This window comes from Lontra canadensis, unplaced genomic scaffold (assembly GCF_010015895.1).
Source record: "Lontra canadensis isolate GAN:19392208 unplaced genomic scaffold, GSC_riverotter_1.0 scaffold3, whole genome shotgun sequence".
Lineage (NCBI taxonomy): Eukaryota > Metazoa > Chordata > Mammalia > Carnivora > Mustelidae > Lontra > Lontra canadensis.
Genome location: NW_022630997.1, coordinates 7,707,498 through 7,726,384, shown reverse-complemented (window position 1 = coordinate 7,726,384; position 18,887 = coordinate 7,707,498). Strand labels below are relative to the sequence as shown.

Below are 18,887 nucleotides of genomic sequence, written 5' to 3'. Positions count from 1 at the left end.
ATGTAAACGGCAGGTTATTAAAGAACCTCTGCTCATGAAGGTCACTGAGGGAGGCTCCATGTTGACACATACTTCCTTATTTGCTGAGGCCAAGAGCAGAGAGTATAAAGCACCTACTGGCTCTTAATCCATACAGGGCTTGAGTTCCAATTTCATTAGCTGGAGCTCTGTATGAAGCAAGTAGGTGAGGAAATGTAATCCTACCATGTGTCCGAAATAAGATACCCAAACATTAACAAATAAGTCTAATGATTATCAGAACAATCTCAGTGAACCTTCTGGTTGGGATGGATAAACCAAAATTCCCAATCTGGAATGAAGAGATTTAGGAGCTTTTAACAGGTCAGACCACCCTATATGACCTCATAAAAGCTTGCCTTTGTTGTGCTTTAGTTGCGTTTCTGAAGACAACCTGTAGTTTTGTTCCTAAAAACTGCTTTAGGTCACCTCTCTGAAAATCGCTGTCGGTTTCTGGAAGATATTGTCCTGGTGGCTTGTGGAGTTGAGATGTTAGCTGGACACGAAGCATCTTGTCTTCTGGAAGAGGGATCCTCATGTGGACCAGATGGTGAGTGCCCAGACTTACCCAGAGCCCTTCTGCTATTATACTACCATCTGCATGATGTCAGGTTATCAGATACTGGTGGCTTGCTGAGCAAGTTCAAGTTCTAGTGGAATGGGCAAGGCCTTTCCTCAGTTTTCACAACCCATGCTCTCCTGGACTTCCTTCTCCCTACCTGGATGTTTTTTCTTGGCAACTTTTGCCGGCTCAAGGTCGTCCATCATTCTTACTCCCTACTCTCTCAGCAGATCAGCAACTCAGGAGTCATTCTTAATTTCTTCCTAGATCTAATCCAATACCAACTTCCAGCAATGTAACCTTCTAAATAGCTTTAAACCCACCATCCATTTACCTCCTCTCCATCTGCACTATCCTAATGTAAGCCATTACAATCTTCCCTGGGAAACACAAAACTTCCTACCAAGGCTCCTCATGTCTGCTTCCCATGCAGACATCCCACACATCAGCCAGAACCGACCTTTGAAAATGCAACACTGAGCATTTCAAACACTCCCATTTCTTTGCCTGATCCCCACTGCAAGTGATTAAAATCCATTCTATTGTTGTTGCAGTTTTTAGGACTTTTAAGACAGAGACTTTTAGGAAAAGTCTTAGACCTGGCCTGCTAATCTTCCCACCCTCATCTCCTCCCACTTGCTCTTTGTCTCTGACTTGGCCACCCTGGTTTGTTTTCAGTTCCTTAAGTAAGATGGCTCTGCCCTTCTCCTGCACATACTGCTTTGTCTGCTGGCAGTGGTCCCTACCACAACCCCCTCTTTTCTCTACAATCCATGCCTCATAACACAGCTCAGTTCCCACCTCCCTCACTGACCCCCAGACTAAGTCAGACCCCTTGTCAGATGCTTCTCCCCCATGGGACTTATCACAATTATAATTGAAGACTCTGCTGTAGAATTAGCCATTTAACGTCCGCCTGTCCCTCTTAAATTCTTGACCTCTCCCATTCCCTTCTCAATTTCCTAGCACCCAACAGTGCGTGGCACAAAACAGGTGCTCAAGATCTGTTCGTTGAATGTCTAAGTACAAGATGTGATTACTTATTTAATAAAGGAGAGTGTGAGTGGCTATTACAACTATTAATAGTCATGGACAAGTGTAACTTTGAGAACAGAAGTATTCCAGGAACAATAACGAACCAAAGAGTCTTAGGGGCTCAGGACTCTGTGGGTCTTAGAGAAACATGTATTCAAGCTTGGTAGAGAGATAGGAAGCAGATTTCCCATCCTCCCCCTTCCTGGGTCAGAGGAGAGGGAACAACATAAACACCAGGGAGAATAGGGGCCCAGGTCTCCAGTGGTGACCAGCCACGCCAGGGCGGTGGTCTTCCATGGGTGAGGATCCGCAATGGAGAACAAGGCAAAGCAGAGGCTGGGAAGCAAACACGTGTGTGCCCAGGACACTTGAAGGGGGGAATTTGAAAATACCTGGAAGTTAGAAATGGCTGGAGAGAGACTTATTTCTACTTCCTCCTTAGAATCAGTTTTTGTCAAATAGGAAAAAAGTTTTCATGAAGAGGACAAGGAGAAGCAAAACTACTTTGCATTTAAATTATTCATTTTCTAATGAGATCAAAGTAAGCTAGAACTTCACTTATTAAATCTAATCAGGAAGATCCACAAAGTTTAACTAAATCTCCAGTTAGAATATTTTTAAAGACATCTAGTTTTATTATTTGTGGGGACACAGAAGCTCCAAGATTTTCTTTTAGAAAACGTTGGGTGTTCCAAATGTACCCCTTATAACCATCTTTAGCTTTTTACTTACACATTTCCTAAAATAAAAGGTTTCCAAAGAGTGTAATCAACACAGTTTCCAATTTTCTAAATTACCTGATAGAAAGCAAAACCTGAAAAAGCAAAATAATACAACTGGTTGTGATTTTTACCAAATCTTTTCTGATGGTTATCATCATATTATCCCATAAAATATTTGAGATGGATTACAAGGATGATCTCTGACATGGAAGTAAGATATTGTAAAATAGGCTTTCCATAATCCCAAGTCACAGGGTACAATCCCCTCCTGTAGTCCCACTTGGTTATACCGCTGATTGCACAGGTCACTGAGGCTGACGCTTCACTGGGTGACTTACACCTCAGGCATTCCTCTTGTACAGCCAGTTCTGCTTAGGAGATGGCAAAACAGTTTTCCCCTTCATCAAGTTATTTTATAGTTACTTTTTCCAAAAGCTGTCAGTTCTGGTCCAGGGTTCCAACCTCCCCTCCCTAAATCACTGGCACACATATGTAAATTTAGCATGCATCCATGAATTATAGAATTCCTAGTAACCCCTGTAGGTTATAGATGGGATTAAGTAAACCTTCATATCCACAATGTTGGTTTTCTCTAGGTTAATTATAAATGATGTTTTTAGAGGATAGTCCATAAACTTCTAGGTCACCTGCTCATTAACTGTTGAAAAATATATCATGAATTATATCAAAAGCCCGATAAACGGATCCCCTCCTGGAATGAAGGAAATTGTAACCTCTCAGAGAGAAGGCTTAGTTAACTTTAAGCTCTACAGTGTCATGGCATGCCTTAGGTACATGGCAGGAATTTTTTAATGGTGATAATAGTTACAGTAAAATTATCTACATACTCAGTAACCCCATTTTATAAACCACAGCGACGCTAGACAAATTCTAATTATAAGAGTAGTCAGCTGGCTCTCCTCTGCACATGACCTGCAATCTCTTCTTATCCACAAAACTGGAGGACGCACCTATAGGAATCCTATTATTAATTAGGCATGCGCTTGAAGATTACAACATAGCTACCATTCAGACATGTCCGAAATGGTAATTACTCTAGACCATTAATTACAGCTTGACAAGATACATTATCCAGGACAATGGAGGGTCTTGGAATGTTAAATGCAAACTCAGTCTATGGTTTTAATCTCTCTGTGCCTCATTTCCCTTATCTGTACAGCAAGACTAGTCATAGTATCTGCTTTGTAGGGTGGCTGTGAAGACTAAAAGTTAAAATATGGAAGATCCTGCTAGACAGCACCTGGTGTATAGTGGCCAATATATAATGTTCGCAATTATCTTAAGAGTTTCTGGGAAAATGTCTAGTCTGGGAGGCTTCATAGGATCTAGGCTCGTAATCAATCAGTGTGGCAGTTCAGAATCACGGGCTTCCCCAGCTCCAACCCCAACAACTTCCCTTTTCCACTTACACATTTACACAGAGTTTTCCTTCGATGACTATGCTATGGGTTGTCACTAAAGTCTTAAAGACTCCACTTCTTTTTTTTTTTCTTTTTTTAATTTTTATTTATTGGACAGAGAGAGAGATCACAAGTAGGCAGAGAAGAGGCAGACAGAGAGAGAGGAAGAAGCAGGCTCCCCGCTGAGCAGAGAGCCCGATGCGGGGCTCGATCCCAGCACCCTGGGATCATGACCTGAGCCAAAGGCAGAGGCTTAACCCACTGAGCCACCCAGGCACCCCTAAGACTCCACTTCTTAAAGTCAGGGGAACACTTTGAGAATCTGATGAAACTCTGGACCCTCTCCTGAGGGAAAAAAAAAGGTACATGTAGAAGTTCACATTTGATTTCAGGGGGTTCCTCACCCACCCTCCACCCCGCTACCCTGCCCAAGGTCATTCATGGACTCCAGATTAAGAATCAGTGTTTGAAAGCATGGTTTGGAAGACAGCCCCATTCTGGATCTTGTTCTTTGAACAATGTCTAAAGGCAAGATGAGACAGAAACACGTATTGGTACATTGTAAAGGAAGTCTAATTACTATTAGCCAGGTAAGTACTTTCCAATAAAGGATTTTGGTGATGAGGAAGAGGATGAAGAGGAAGGAGGATGAAGAGGAGGAGGAGGAGTCTTCCAAAGCCAATAAAGGTAGGTAAACTAAAGGTAGATTTTTAATTTAAGGAATCTAGGTTTGCAGCATGGCTTTGAACCTGGGAAAATGCCACATAGCTATTATTATCAGCAACTCCAGAGGCATTTTGGGTAACTGATTGTATCTATGGTTCTGCTCTTTTTAAAACGTCCAGCAGGCAAAATATTATCACTGGGGCTCTTCACGCCTGTTCAACGATTCAGACACAAAAGAAATGCTAATTATGGGAACTGAGCTGTGAATTCTGAGTGACCCTAGGGACAAAATGATTATCTGGTGGTCTTATATTGCTGGAAATTTTTTAGAGTGTTTTAAGATTACATTAACTGTTTTTCACCTTAAGTGCTCTGCCTGGAGAGGCATTAAAGCCTCCTGATAAGAAAAATTTCAAAGAGGTAATAGCATCGGCCAATAGATCTTTGGGTGAGTCAGGGGTACTGTAAGGAGACGAGCCCAAGTGAGGCAGCTGGGATCAGCCAGGGTGGGATGGGCTTGCCACAACCAAAAGTTTCCCATTTGATGAGGACTCCCTAGACCCCTTTCTGTCTCCGGTTTCCAACAGTGACAAATGCCAGACACCAAAGAGGAAGAATAATATATTTACAACAAAGGTCAAAGAATGAGGCCAAGGACTTCATTTCTACTCCATTATGGTCTCAGATTGCACCTCTGCTTCTAAAATCTTCTCAAGGCCCACAAGTGTCAGCATGCTCTTACCCCTGCTGACCTCCGCCATCTTCCTCTCCCCATCAGCCCTGGTCCCCAAGGCCATCCCTCTTCTTAAACCATCCTGAATCATCCCTGGCTCAGGGATTCCTTACTTGCTCCTGCTATCAGGAGGGTTCTTTTTCTGGATCTGTACATGGCTGACTCATTCTTATGTTCAGGTCTTAGCTTGGCTAGCAACTTTGTGTTCCCTGCCTCGTCACTTTCTTCTGTGCCATCCTATTTTATTTTGTTTATAGCATTTATCACTATCTGATACTAATCTGTGATTTATTTTCTTTATATTTCCTCTCTTCCCCCATTAGAATGTAAGCTCTAGTAGGGCCTGGACCTTCTATGTCAACCTCTGCCATGGCCATGCCCCACCACCCCACCATCCTACCCTATCCTCCCCCTCCCCCTGCCCCCCAACACCAGCTTAGCCCACAGAAACCACTAGATATACATTTGTGGGCCAAAGAAATGAATGCTCAAGGATAACATTTGCTCTGTGCCAGACACAAATGCTTATCTCACTGAATTCTCACACCAACCCTCCATGGTAGGTATTTATCAATTATCCCTATAGAACAGATTAGGTTTTGGAGAGGTTCTGCCAGTGTTTCCAATGTTAAAACTAGCTTGTTACAAGCTAGCAAGTAACCAAGACCTGATTGACTCCAACACTCATACTCTAAATCAGGAATCAGACACTCTTTCTATAAAGGGTCAGCTAGTAAATGCTTAAGGCTTTGGGGGCCATGTGGTCCCTGTCACAACTATGCAACTCATAATCCCATAGTAGCATGAGAACAGATATAGACAGTACATAAACAAATGGATGTGGCTGTGTGCCAATAAAACTTTATTTGCAAAACAAATGGTTGGCAGGATTTGGCCCAGATGCCTCCTTTATTTTTTTTTAAGATTTTATTTATTTATTTGACAGAAAGAGATCACAGGTAGGCAGAGAGGCAGCCAGAGAGCGAGGAAGGGAAGCAGGCTCCCTGCTGAGCAGAAAGCCTGATGCGGAGCTGGATCCCAGGACCCTGTGACCATGACCTGAGCCAAAGGCAGAGGCTTTAACCCACTGAGCCACCCAGGCGCCCCCAGATCCCTCCTTTAAATCATAATTTGATGATACGTTATGCCAGAAGGGGGTTAAACGAAAGAGGAGGGGAGTAAAAGGCAAACATTAAAATATGTGCTCTGTGCCTGCTGATAGCTCTTTAGATAAGAAAGATGGCCATTTTCAGGTAAGTTTTAACTTACAAGGAAAAGGTAGAATAAGAGATAGAGTTCTGATAGGAAATAGGACTCTACTGATTCAACCTCTTGACTGAACTATGACCATCATTTAAGAGTACAGTACAAGCTAATTCAATTAAGTTATTCCATTTTTACTAAGGTTCCATTCACATGTAGTTATACCTGATTTTGCATCACATGAATTAGACGTGATGCCAGTGTCTGAACAGAACCACATAACCTCCCACTGCAAGCAAACCCCAAAAAGGTCGATATTGAAGGACCAAGTGTAGAAAGCCACTCTGTTAAAATTCGTCCTCTTTCAACAGCGAGCCTAAAACCTTCAGTCTTTCCTTCTCAAGCAAGCTTATGGTTATTGGCAAGAGGTGAAAGATACGCTATGAATCACAGCTCGGAGCCAGGCCAGAGCAATCTCTTGTACTTTACTGGGAAGGGGAACACAATTTGTGCTCAGTTATATTACGGTCATTCGTAGCAGCTCTTGAGACTGAATGTCACCATTAAAGGAAAAGATCAGCCCGCCAGTGCCTTGGGCCTGGGCTGGGAGGTAAGGGCTGAACTTTGAGAAGGTGGGAGATGGAGGGACAAAGGCAGTAGTTTCTATAGTGGTGGGCTGTACAGAAGGACAGGCTAGTGTGGCCGGGGAGTTTTGGGGGTGCTCGGCCTCCTCTCACACTCTGCTTTTCTCTCGGGCAACCCTTGGTCATCACAAACCCATTAAACAAATATACATTCTCTCTTACATGGAAAAAAGTTTCCCTCCAGGAACAGCACATGGTGCTTACACCAACAGGCACATTTTCCCCAATCTGTATGTAATTTCCAAACATGGGCTTTAAATATTTGGGCAGGCGACAAAAATTCAAACTTTAGGTGGTCTCCTGGACCTTCTCCTAAGACCATCTGTGCACCTCCTAGTAAAATCCAGTTTTAGCAAGAACACTGCTACGTCAGTTTCACCGGGTCCCTGACTTTGCTATCTGATCAGGCTCGGCACCCTCCAGCAGCCTACAGGTCTTGCCTGACCACCCCGGCCTGTCTTCGGTGAAGAATCCGGTTAGGTCAGTTGAGTCAGAGTCCCCCTTACCCTTGCCGTTTCCGCTTAGTACTTTTCCATCTGCTGACCCCTCCCCACTCCCTGCCAGTGCTGTATTTGGAGTTAAGCCCAGTCTGTCCTCCCCACTGTAAAAAGCCCCATCGTGATGGTCCCCATGCCTCTGGGGAGTCCTGAAGAGTCTGCTTGACCATGTTCACAGGTGTGAGTGAGTATTCCATTTCTTTAACACAGGAAAGCAGACCCAGCATGGCAGAACCAGCATGTGAAGGAGAATCTAGAGATGCAAGACCTCCCCCCAGCTCTGCCAGTAACCTAGGAGCCCTTCCCTTCGCTTCCCCTTCTGAGCCCATTTTCTCATGAGCAATGGAACGAGTCAATCTCATATCTACTTTTTCAACCACCCAAATCCCTCTTTTTGTTGTCTAAAACCTGTCCTAGTTATTATTGTTTATAGTTACTATTTAAGATGATACCTATTTTCAATCAAAGTGGATTTCTATTGAGCACTTAATATTTACCAGGATTGTACCGTATACTGTCCACATCTTCTAGCATTTCATTCTCACAACCTCCCTGTGAAAAGGGACCCCTGTGATTGCAGACTTCTCAGATACAACAGCTGAGGTTCCGAGTAATAACATAAGCGTCCCAAGGTGAAACAGAGAGGAAGCGACAGAGCTGGGCTTTGAGCCTGAACCATTTTTTTTTCCCAAGAATTACACTGTCCGCATGTTCCCCAAAGCCCCTGGTCAGGATCTGACTGGAAAGGAAAATACAGATTCCAACTCCATTGCCCTGAAATCCTTATCACTGCACCATGATGCCTCTCGCCATGTCAGGCTAGCAAACACCAACATGTTTTCCCTGGAGGAGATGGTGCAGAAGCTCCCACGAAGACCAATGCATGGTCTTTGCCCTTGAGACACTCAGAACCCATGCTAAAACCCATGCCCCAACCAATGGCCCCAGAGAGGCAGTGCTGATAACTCATAGAGCAGGAGCTCCCTCTTCCTTGGATCCTTATTGTCATCAGGCAAAGCAAACATGAAACAATGGCCTCTGCAAATCTTGGTGATTCTCCAGACTCTGAAGACTCTTTTTCTTCCCTAAAGAGAGGCAACTCCTTCAAAAATGGACCAAGTTAATAATCTGGTGATAGAAGAGACTGCAGTGAGAGGGCTCTCCTTGAAACAAACAGTTGGAGATTTTTTTTTAAGATTTTATTTATTTATTTGACAGACAGAGATCACAAGTAGGCAGAGAGAGAGGAGGAAGCAGGCTCCCTGCTGAGCTGAGAGCCCGATGCGGGGCTCGATCCCAGGACCTTGGGATCATGACCTGAGCTGAAGGCGGAGGCTTTAACCCACTGAGTCACCCAGGTGCCCCCCAGTTTGAGATTTTTTAAGAAGACATATCAGTACTGGACTGACTGGGGAGAGGGGAGGCAGCATGTGATCGGTGAAGGGTAGATGTCTAGAGATGGCAGAGCAAGGCTGATAAAGTTAATGTTTTGTGCAGATCTGATTCTCTCGGGAGTGGGTAAGAAAGGAGAATGAATTTAATTATTGGATGTCTACTATAATCTAAGGTCCTTTATATACACTAAGCATTAGGTCCTGACAACGGTGTGTAAAGTTGATGTTTTAGAGATGAGGCTAGTAAGAATCCAAAGAGAGATTCTCTTTTTTTCATTCTATCTCAATGCCTAGCTCTTATTCAGATTTTTGTGAAGTAGATGGCACTTACTCAATGGAATATGTGTAAAAAATATTTAGACTACAAAACCAAATATAGTGCCTAGTATACAGTAGGTGCTCAATAAAACAGGAGAGATTAACAACTCAATGTGGTTTCTCAAACTCAATCCAATTGGGTCAATCTAATCCAATAGTTCTCAACTGGGGATAATTCTGCCCCCAGGAAGACATTTGGAAATGTCTAGAGATACCTTCGGTCATCACAAAAGAGGGGAAGAGTACTACTGGAAACCAGTAGGTAGAAGCCAGGATGCTGCTAAGCATCCTACAATGCAGAGGACAGCCAGCCCCGCAACAAAAATGATCTGGCCTGTAATGTCAATAGGGTCAAGCTGAGAAATTCTGACCTAATCCAACGTGTTTTACAGATGAGGAAACCATGATCCAGAGAGAAGGATGACCTGCCCAGGACCATACAATGGATTGATGGCAAAGCCATGATGAGAAACACCCTTAAGCCTTCTATATCGTTCTTGCCAGACCTCAAGCTGCTGACCAACCAGAGGGCTGCCCGTTACAAGTGGGAGGAGTTCAGTGGAAAGGACTGTGTCGGCCAAAGAGCCCAGGCAAACCAAATACAAGTAAGTGGACCGAGCCTGTTGCTCCCAAGTCTGGATGACACCCTGAATAAGCAGCCGGGGCAGGTTCCAGAAAACTTGGGACCAAGGCTGGGAGGGCAGAGTGCTCACTGGAGGCCTTAGTTGCCCATCAGTTTTACTCCCCCTTTTTCCTCTTTTTAGGGTTGCAAACCAAAACATAATTATCAAGTCAAAAAAAAAATTGTCTTCTAATAATTAAATAAGCAAGTGAAAAATATGAGTGATTAAGTGGTCACATTAGGTCAAGGTAGAAACTGCCAGAAACTGATTCTTTCCAAAAGATAAGAGTCATTTGTATTATTGTTTCCACCAACAATAATTTTTTGGCATCTTACATGCCAAGAGATGGGGTAGGTCCCAGGGGACCTTGGCAGAAGGAGAAGAGTGTGTTCACCAATAACACGCACAAGACACATCCTTGACCTCAAGAAGGACTCAGTCCAAACATGAGAGTCTCCCTTTGTATTGGCCATCACAGAGCAAAACCAACATTGCAGAGTGGTAAAAGAAAACCCTCCTTATAGCTAAATTATCTAAGCCTGGCATGAATCGCTTATATTAAATAATCTTTTTTTAAGGATTTATTTATTTATTTGAGAGAGAGAGCACACAAACAGGAGGGCCAAAGGAAGAGGGAAAGAGAATCTCACGCAGACTCCATGCTCAGCACAGAGCCCAACACGAGGCTCAGTCTCAGGACCCTGAGGTCATGACCTGAGCCAAAACCAAGAGGTGGTGCCCAACCAAGGCTGGTGCCACCTCGGTGTCCCTTAAATAACTTTTAATATAGAAACATTCAACCATAGCCCAAGAACTTGGACTTTACCACAGATGTTATTGGGATTTGGTTTGCTTGATGGGCATTTTCCTCTATCCATCAAGCTTTTGTGGGGACTTCCAATGCCCTGGACCATATCTTCAGTGGTGGGATAACCAGAGGCAGTATGGGACTTCATTTAGCTAGACAAGACCATTCGACCTCAAGATTTCCTAACCTCATGAGATAGACGGACAGCCCCTGAAAGGCTGCTCTGGGCCACGGTACTTGCATCTTTTCCAGCAGTTTCTAAGCTGCAGCTCAGTGGAAGCTGGAGATCTGGATTAACACAAGATCAACTTTTATCTTGCGATTTCAATGAAAAATTAAACATCCTGATAACGCTGAGTACAAATTGCTTTTATTTCCATTGCAATTGCTTTCTGAGATGGATAATTCCCCTTTAGATTTTCATGAGTTTGGCCCAGAAATTGGATACTCAAGGCATGAAACATACATCAGCCTGTGATGACAAGAAAACAGGAGTGTCTATTTAAGGATTTGGCCGCCACGGCCAGCTAAGTGTCTCCGGGAAATGAGTAGAATTTGAATACATCAGCTTGGCCAGTTGGCTACAGACTGAGAAATCAGACACGAAGAAAGACATTCCAGGGGCTCCCACTTGGGTTTGGACATAGGTGTTAACCTTGATGACAAGCAGTTTGTTGGGCAATGCTTCCCAGACTTTGAACTATCACTGTGCAGTAAACAACGGATGCTAACTATTTTTTCTGCCCAGTCATAATATGAAAATTAAATGCAACATAAATTGATAACTTACAAACATCATCATCTCATAAGAAAGAATGTCTCAATATCCCGACAAACAGGAGGGATAGACTCTCAGAAGGAAAGCAGGTTCCTCCAAGGAAATACACAGCTGTACTAAAGACTGGCTACTTTGTCCTTAGTTCTTAGAAAAACATCATAGACCAGCACTGGTCTGCAGTCTGGAATATGGCTACTGCGAATAGCCACTGGAGTTGCTGGGAGAAGAATTAGGTTTGAGACCCAGATTGAACAGGGAAGGTATTGCAGGGCAAGGACAAGGAGGGGTGAAGGGTAGGGTTGGAGGGATAGAACTTGCCCCTAGAATAAACCTCTCTGCTCTATGATGGCAATCTCCACGTGGTAATGCTACCCTAAATTATTTAATTACCCATCTCTTCCTCTGGGCTTTGAGTTCCTTGAGAGCAGGGGCTGTACCTCGTTACCCCGAGTCACGGAGCTAATTAGTTGTGGGGCAGGGGTGACAGTGTAGGAAGAGGGCACTCCAAGAAGCAATGGCAAAGCACTAGGAACACAGAGTGCTGCTTCATGAACTTAGACAATGTGACGATTAGAGGGCACATTTTCTATCGTCTAATCATGCATGCTGTTTCTGGCTGGTGCAATGGATGGAGAGCCCTACCTCCATCCTACCCAGCAGGCTCACCCTGGGCATCATCCCACAAGATCATTAAAATGAGCCCCAAGGGGAGTGCGATGGGGGTTAGGACTGCTACCGCCCCGGGGAGATGCCAGGGGAGATGCCAGGGGACCGATGAGTGAAGGCTCAGCACCTCTCTTGTGTCCCTGAACTGTCTGGGCCAAACCGGGGCTGGGTGTGGAGCAGCCAATCTCCTGCCCACCACCTGCTGCTTGATCCCCCTGGTTTTCCCATTGCCAAGTCAGAAGAAGAGCTTTCAGTCCCAAGGCTTTCCATTTTCCCAAGTCCCTGTTCCTCACAGTCACTTATAATTTGGAATTGACAAAAAGCAAACCTCATCTATGCTGTTACCAAGCAGCCGTCTGGTTAAGTTCCACAGCAACCACTCCTCTCCGCAGAAGAAGTCAAGAAGTCACGGGGAAATGATGTTGCTTTCTTTGAAAACTCATTTTGGATAGTTGCTTTTTGTTTGTTTGTTTGTTTGTTTGTTTTTTAGCCGATTTGATTTCTGGCAAGAGGTTGAAGCTCAATGCACAGAGCCAGCCGCAGCTAAACTTCCTGCCAGACCCATAGGGCAGGTTGGAGGTCAAATGCAAAGCTCAGGAAGCAAGTGTCTTGAGGCAAGAAGAGCATGGGGAGCTGGGGAGGGGAGCATGGGGAGCATGGGGAGGGGAGAGGGCTCAGGAGCCATGGAGGATTTTCATTACCACTGACTCAGCATGGCAGCTTGGAGCCCCATTATACACCTAAAATGCTGCTCATGGCCAGAGAACCCAGCTTCACCTTGGTAAGATCAGCAGGGCTGCAAGCTCTGGGAACTGAATGGGGAGGGTGTGCTTTCCATTGCAAATATCCTGTCACTTTCCTTTTATGACCCACTGGGGAGGATTTGCCTCAGGGTACAACTTGCTACTCAAAGTCTCTTTGGAAATGCTCTTGGGGTAATGTATCATTTATTGTACAGCATTTTTGTTCCTTTCTCAATATCCATCTAATCTTCTTTGACCAACCCCACCACCACCACCACCACCAAAGAAAGGTTTTCAAATCCTGAGTTCATATAAAGGCAGTGGTATGCTTTGAAGGATCAATCCTATAGCCTGTCTTCCCGCCATTATTGCTCCCTTAGGCATCACTGGCTAAAACACTGATGACCCTGGGAGGTCCTACTAAGCATTATGACCAGCAAACAGTAGGTAGGGATTGGCTAACAGACAGCTGAAGGCAAGAGTGTGGCCCCCGGTAAGGAAGAGGAGATAGAGAGTTGATATGCCCCTGGAGGACAAGGGGACAGGGTCCCCCATGGGGAAGGTGGGAGAGAATTAAAGACCATTCTTTCAGGAGCCTGAAACTGATCATTTCCTCTCATCATGCTTGGCAAGCTTAGACTTTCCATCACCTCCCAGTTTCTGGCTTTGTCTGGAAAAAATGCTAACCAGCTCCTCACAAGGGCTGTCACTAAAACCCTGGCCGGAGAGCTTACAAAAGACACTATGTGCAATGCAAAAGGAACATGGTGCTCCTGGGGGTAGGCTGTGTGGGTGGGGGAAGGGGGCTGCCTTGGGAGCACTCATGGGCAGCCAAGGAAGATGATGGGCCCCTCCCCAAATCCTCAACTCATAGCTCCCCCTCCCAGCCTGCCTGTGCTTGCGATCTCACCATCAGAGAGGATGGCCGCAGGAGGATTAATCATCCAAGCTGGACATGCAGGAACCTGGAGGGCAAAGACACAAAGGCAGAGAACCTGTTTTCTGTGCCTGGGAAGGGGCTGAGGGATTTCCATCTAGAAGGAGTGACCCCCCCAGGGAGCAAGGACGTTGAGTTGTAGCTGGGGAGTGGAAGGAGGTGCTAGAGAAAGAGACTTCCAGGAGACAGAATCAGCCAAGTCTTCCTCCTGGCCTTCTTGATTTAGACTCAGACTCTCTCCATCCATGGTGATGGCTGGGTAGAAGAGCACTGGACAGGGAGTCAGGAGAGTCTCTTTTAATCTGTCTCTATCTTGCTATGGATCAAGGGAATTTTAAATACTGGATAGGGGCAACTCAGCCTGAGGAATTATTCAGTCCACCCCCCATCACACACACTTTAGACTCATAGCCTCTGAGTCCCAGAGACTTGCCGGAAGTTGGCCAGGGTCACACATACTGAGCACCTACTACATTCTGGAGGCATGATAGGTGCTCATATGCTACTGGTCCATCAGAGAAGTCTTTCTTGACTAGCTCGCCACCCCCATCTAAATGAGGTCCTTTGTTCTTTTTCTCACCACAACGGGAACTAATTATTTGTGTAATTTTTTTTTTAATGCCTGTTGCCCCCAATCCAACTGTAACTTCCACAAGGGAAGGGAGCTGCTTCTGCCTGATTCTCTACTGTATCCCAGTGCCTCACACATGGCAGGCACACACCCACATTCAGTGAACACAGAATATCTATTCTCCAAGTAACTCCAAGAGAGATACGTTATACCCATTTTCCAGATGAGGAAGACTAGAACTTAGACAACATAAATAACAAGTGGAAAAAGCGAAATTCAGCAGTGAATGACCCTCCAATGTTTTACTACTCTTCTAACAAAGGTTTTCAGACTTTGTAGATCCCCCTAGGCTGGGGACCTTGGTTGAGGCTTTTTTGGCTGTGATGTTCTTGGACCAGATGCCCCCAAACAGTCCCTGGTCTTGTCAAGCCCCATGTTCGACCGTGGTCCGGGCAGGGAAGACGACGCTGAGGACCACACCACAGTGAGGGGATCCGCACTCAGCAATTGGGAAGGTAGACAGTGGAGCAGGACTATCTGCCTGACGGGAATTTCGGAGGGGATCCAGTGAGCTCAAAGCTAAGTGCTTGTGAAAGCCCCTGGTGTGTGGGAAGGGCACCGGCTTTGAGGTCAGATACATCGGGAATTGAGTTTCAGCTCTCGCACTTACCAGCTTGGGCAAGCTGGATCTCCCAGCCTTAGTCTGTTCCTCTAAGACACAGGATGATCCTGACCCCTCCCTCACGAATGAGATCTGGCAGGAGAGCCCTCAGCACAACATCTGATGGACTCCGAGCGTCCGGCCATGATGGTTTCCTGAAGGACCCACTTCAAGGCTGGCCAAATTCCTGCTCTGGAGCCCCTCTCAGTCTCCAGCATGGAGCCCAGAAGGGATTAAACCTGGCTACAAAGGTAGGCAAGAGACTGACGGGGAAAGCCGATCCTGACACAGAGGACAGAGCTCGAAACGAAGACCCATTCTGGTCAGGGTCTGTGGCCACTCACTCCCACGTCCTCAAAGCCTTGCCCACAACCGGCACTGTGGCTCCTGTGCTGTCTTCTCAGTGGAGGGAACGGTTCAGCGGAGCAGATGGAAGCATTGCCTCGTGCTCTGCTCATTACCCTGACACTAGTCATTTGTTTCTCATGGACTCACTCAGAACCAGACTGGCACGCGGCACAGGAGTGGAAGCACGGGTTCTGAAGCCCACCATTTACCCGGTGAACTTGTTTCTTAATCCAGCTCTCCCGTCTGTTAAATGGGTTGACACTCACCTCACAGGCATGTTATGAGAACTGAGTCAACAAGTGTAAAACCCCTGGCTTCACAGAGCTGCCGGTGTAGGGGAGGCCATGGATGAAGACACAAGCAATCATAAGATAATGCGATTAGGGGTCCAATGAGGCAAAGTGCAGGGAACCCTAACCTAGTACCAGAGGAAGAGCCTTTATTCAAAGACCCAACTCATGTGTTGACCTGGCCAGAGCAGGGGCCAGGGGAGGGGGGAGAGTGTGCCAAGCGGAAAGGAGAGCATGAAATAAGGACACCACGGTGGGTGCGAAGAACGAGTCCCCATGTGGTGGGACAGGGATGGAGAATGGGGAGAGAGGAAGATCCACACCATCCAGACGATGGTAAAGGGTGGAGGTGTTCCCAAAGGAGCAGGAAAGAAATCAGGTCCAAGAGGTACAGCCTCCCTGCTCTGAGCTTGTCCTCCCTCTTGTGATTTCCCTTAAAATTTTGAGGGGGAATCAGGATTTACTTTGATGAACTCCTCTGACCATTACTCTGAAGAGTGTCAGGAAATCCAGTGGGGGGGCCTGGGCAGAGAAAATTCCTGGGGGGTGGCAGAGTCCTCAGCAGGAAGAAGGGCTCTCCACCCCATGGAGAAGCTTTGGGGGCAGTGATGCCAACATCCCATCCCATCCCACGCCAGCAAAGCACAAACAACCTGGACACAGCCAGTTCAGAATTAAGACATCCCGAATGGAAGCATCTGGCGGTTAAAAGAACTGCCATGACTAGAGAGAGGAGACGCAGTCATCTAACATGTGGAGGGAAAAACCAGTTTTAATACCAATTTACCCCAAAAGCCTTTTTTTCTATTTAATGGCAAAATAAAATGTTTTTCTTGTTTTGTATCCTCTCCTCCCCTCCTTGGCCAGCTCCAACCAAACCTCACCATGAGAGAGGATACTCCTGTCCTCATCCTCGTTCCAGGTCTCTAAACCCCTGCCGGCACCCCACGGAGCCCAGCCTGCATGGGTAGCAGGGGAAGTCCTCGGACTTGTTCCCTACCCGCCCAGCTGAGGTGGGGGCATGGCCCGGATGAGAACAGACCATGCACAGCACACAGAGATCTTTGCAAGGTGGGAAAGAAATTCTCATAAATGCGGGGCTCGGCCCCACTCTGCCCCTCTCTGTGGTCAGCATCAAGAGGATTGGCGCGCCAAGTAGACCCTCTGAGGGCCACATCCCATTTGCAAATCAGATCGGATAAGTTTCAAGCTAAAGCAACTGGACTGCTCACACAGCGTCCAAAACCCTGTAAGGACTTTGGGGTTCTGAGCCAGTGGGGAGGATGACAGACATGCCAAGAGGACAGACCTCAGGAAGGGCTTCATGGGAGCAAAAGCGCTCAGATGCCAATGAGACCTGCTGATCGTGCTCACACCTCTCTCCAGCTGCAAATAACTCACCCCTTGGCCTTGCCTTTCTGTAGAATTCCAAGATTCTGAGTTTTTTTTTCTTGCACTTCCTTTTTCCACTTTCTCCGCCTCTCCTGCTTTCCACTCTGAGCCCCAGAGCTCCAACCATATCCCCATTTCCAGTGTCATGGCATCCTAAGAAATTAGGCGCCCCCCCAAAAAAATTACCTTTAATACCTGTATCCTTGACTCTGTAGTGTTTGAAGAATTATGTTCAACCAGCTGATGTGCAAAGCTGATGGAAACTTTTCGGAAGACAGCCCCCGTGTGTGGCGGCGTCTGGCTGTCTGTTTGTACTGCTGGAGGCCGAAGGACTTTGAGTGCTCGGGAGTAACCTCAGAAAAAGTCCCCAGGCTGCAGCAAACCCTCCCAGCACAGTTTTGAAACACCAGAGGAGAAGGAAGCCTCTTTAATCAAATAATAACCAGCCTGAGATAAGGCTTGCGAGGCCGAACAGGGCCAACCAATCGCCTGCTTCCTTCGGACCGCAAGGGCAAACAGACCCGGGCTTTTGGAGTGAGTTTCAGGGCTCTTTATAATTTAATGATGCTGTAAGTGGTGTCTTCTTGGCTTTGCCTGGTGGGGATTTTCTAAGTAGGGAGTGAAGCTGGGAGCTCAGAGCCTCATTCTTGGTGGAGGAGCCTGACCCGGCAGAAGGGGTAGGGGCGGCAGGGGAGGGGGCACGGGGGAGGGGCGGGGGGGGGGCAGGGTGTGGGGAGCCCTGCCCGCAGAGTATCCTGAGCAATCACGTGGGGCGCTCAGCTCCCAGCCTGGATGTTTCCATGTTGCCAAGGCCAAGAGAGTTCTCACTGCTGCTAAGAAACCAAGCCTGAGTGGGGCTGAGCAGGGCTGGGTCACCGTGGGGGTGGGGGAGGTGGTAAGTGTATTTGGCACCAGAGGAGCAGCTTGTTGGCTGTGTCCCCAAAGAGGCCATGGAGTCTCTAGGGACTTGCTGTCACGTGTTGGAGATGCTTTGCATACATTTCCTTGACAGTGACTTAGAGCTTCTGTAGTCTTCATCCTTTCCCACCACTTTCCCTTCACATGCTGTCTGTGCTCTGGGGGTCACAGAGGCGTCACGAGGAGGGTGGGTGTTGGCAGCTAGGCAGCCTTGTAGCCCTCTGACTTTGAACATGTCCCTCAGCCCCTTCTCGGCTAAGCGGCTGCTAAGGAATCAGTGAGAGAACTCTGCCAGGTCCCTGTAAGGTTCTGCGTGCCCTAAGGAAAGTAAAGAAACCCTTCTGTAAAGGAACTTCAGTATCCCTTTGTTATGCAAATAACACATAGGCCCCAGCAGAATCAATTTTAAGACATTTCAAGGAACCTCAGAAAGAAACCCATTCCCATTAGCAGTCACTTCCCCTTACCTCCACCCCAATCTTCTCCATCAACACTTTATGCAATAGAGATGGATTTTGTATCTACCTTATCAGACACTGAGGCAGTCACTGGTGGGGGCAGGAGATGGGCTTGGGAAGGAGCACCAGGTTGAGTCCCCTGTCCTTTGAAACTCTCACAGCACAGAAGGCAGGAGTTTGATATTAGTCTTCAGTGCAGTCAAACCAAAGGAAGGGGCCAGTCAAGGCAGCTTGTTACAGAGCATTTGGACCCGTCCAAAGCAGGCAGGGGGAAACCAGCAGTGATGAGCAGGAAGTGGACGCAAGTCAGTGGGCCCCCTGCAGGGCTCCAACTATGGGGGGGAAAAAAGAGGAAAAGCAAGGTTTTATCTCCATTTTTTTTTTTTTTAGGTTTTATTTATTTGAGAGAGAGAGTTCAAGTGAGTCCACAAGTAGGCAGAATGGCAGGCAGAGGGAGAGGGAGAAGCAGGCTCCCGCTGAG

General features: G+C 46.6%; 1 protein-coding gene across 2 annotated transcripts in view; it reads right to left on the bottom strand.

Annotated features, from left to right (window-relative positions):
- The window catches only part of GPAM (glycerol-3-phosphate acyltransferase, mitochondrial), a 54,504-nt gene extending 37,067 nt beyond the window's left edge, over positions 1-17,437 (bottom strand). The window contains exon 1 of one of the 2 annotated variants that reach the window (XM_032880143.1): positions 17,217-17,437. The gene's annotated coding sequence lies outside the window, so the exon portion shown is untranslated. The remainder of the gene's footprint in view (positions 1-17,216) is intronic. The other variant, XM_032880160.1, reaches the window with a different exon arrangement.
- Positions 17,438-18,887: the final 1,450 nt, after the last annotated feature.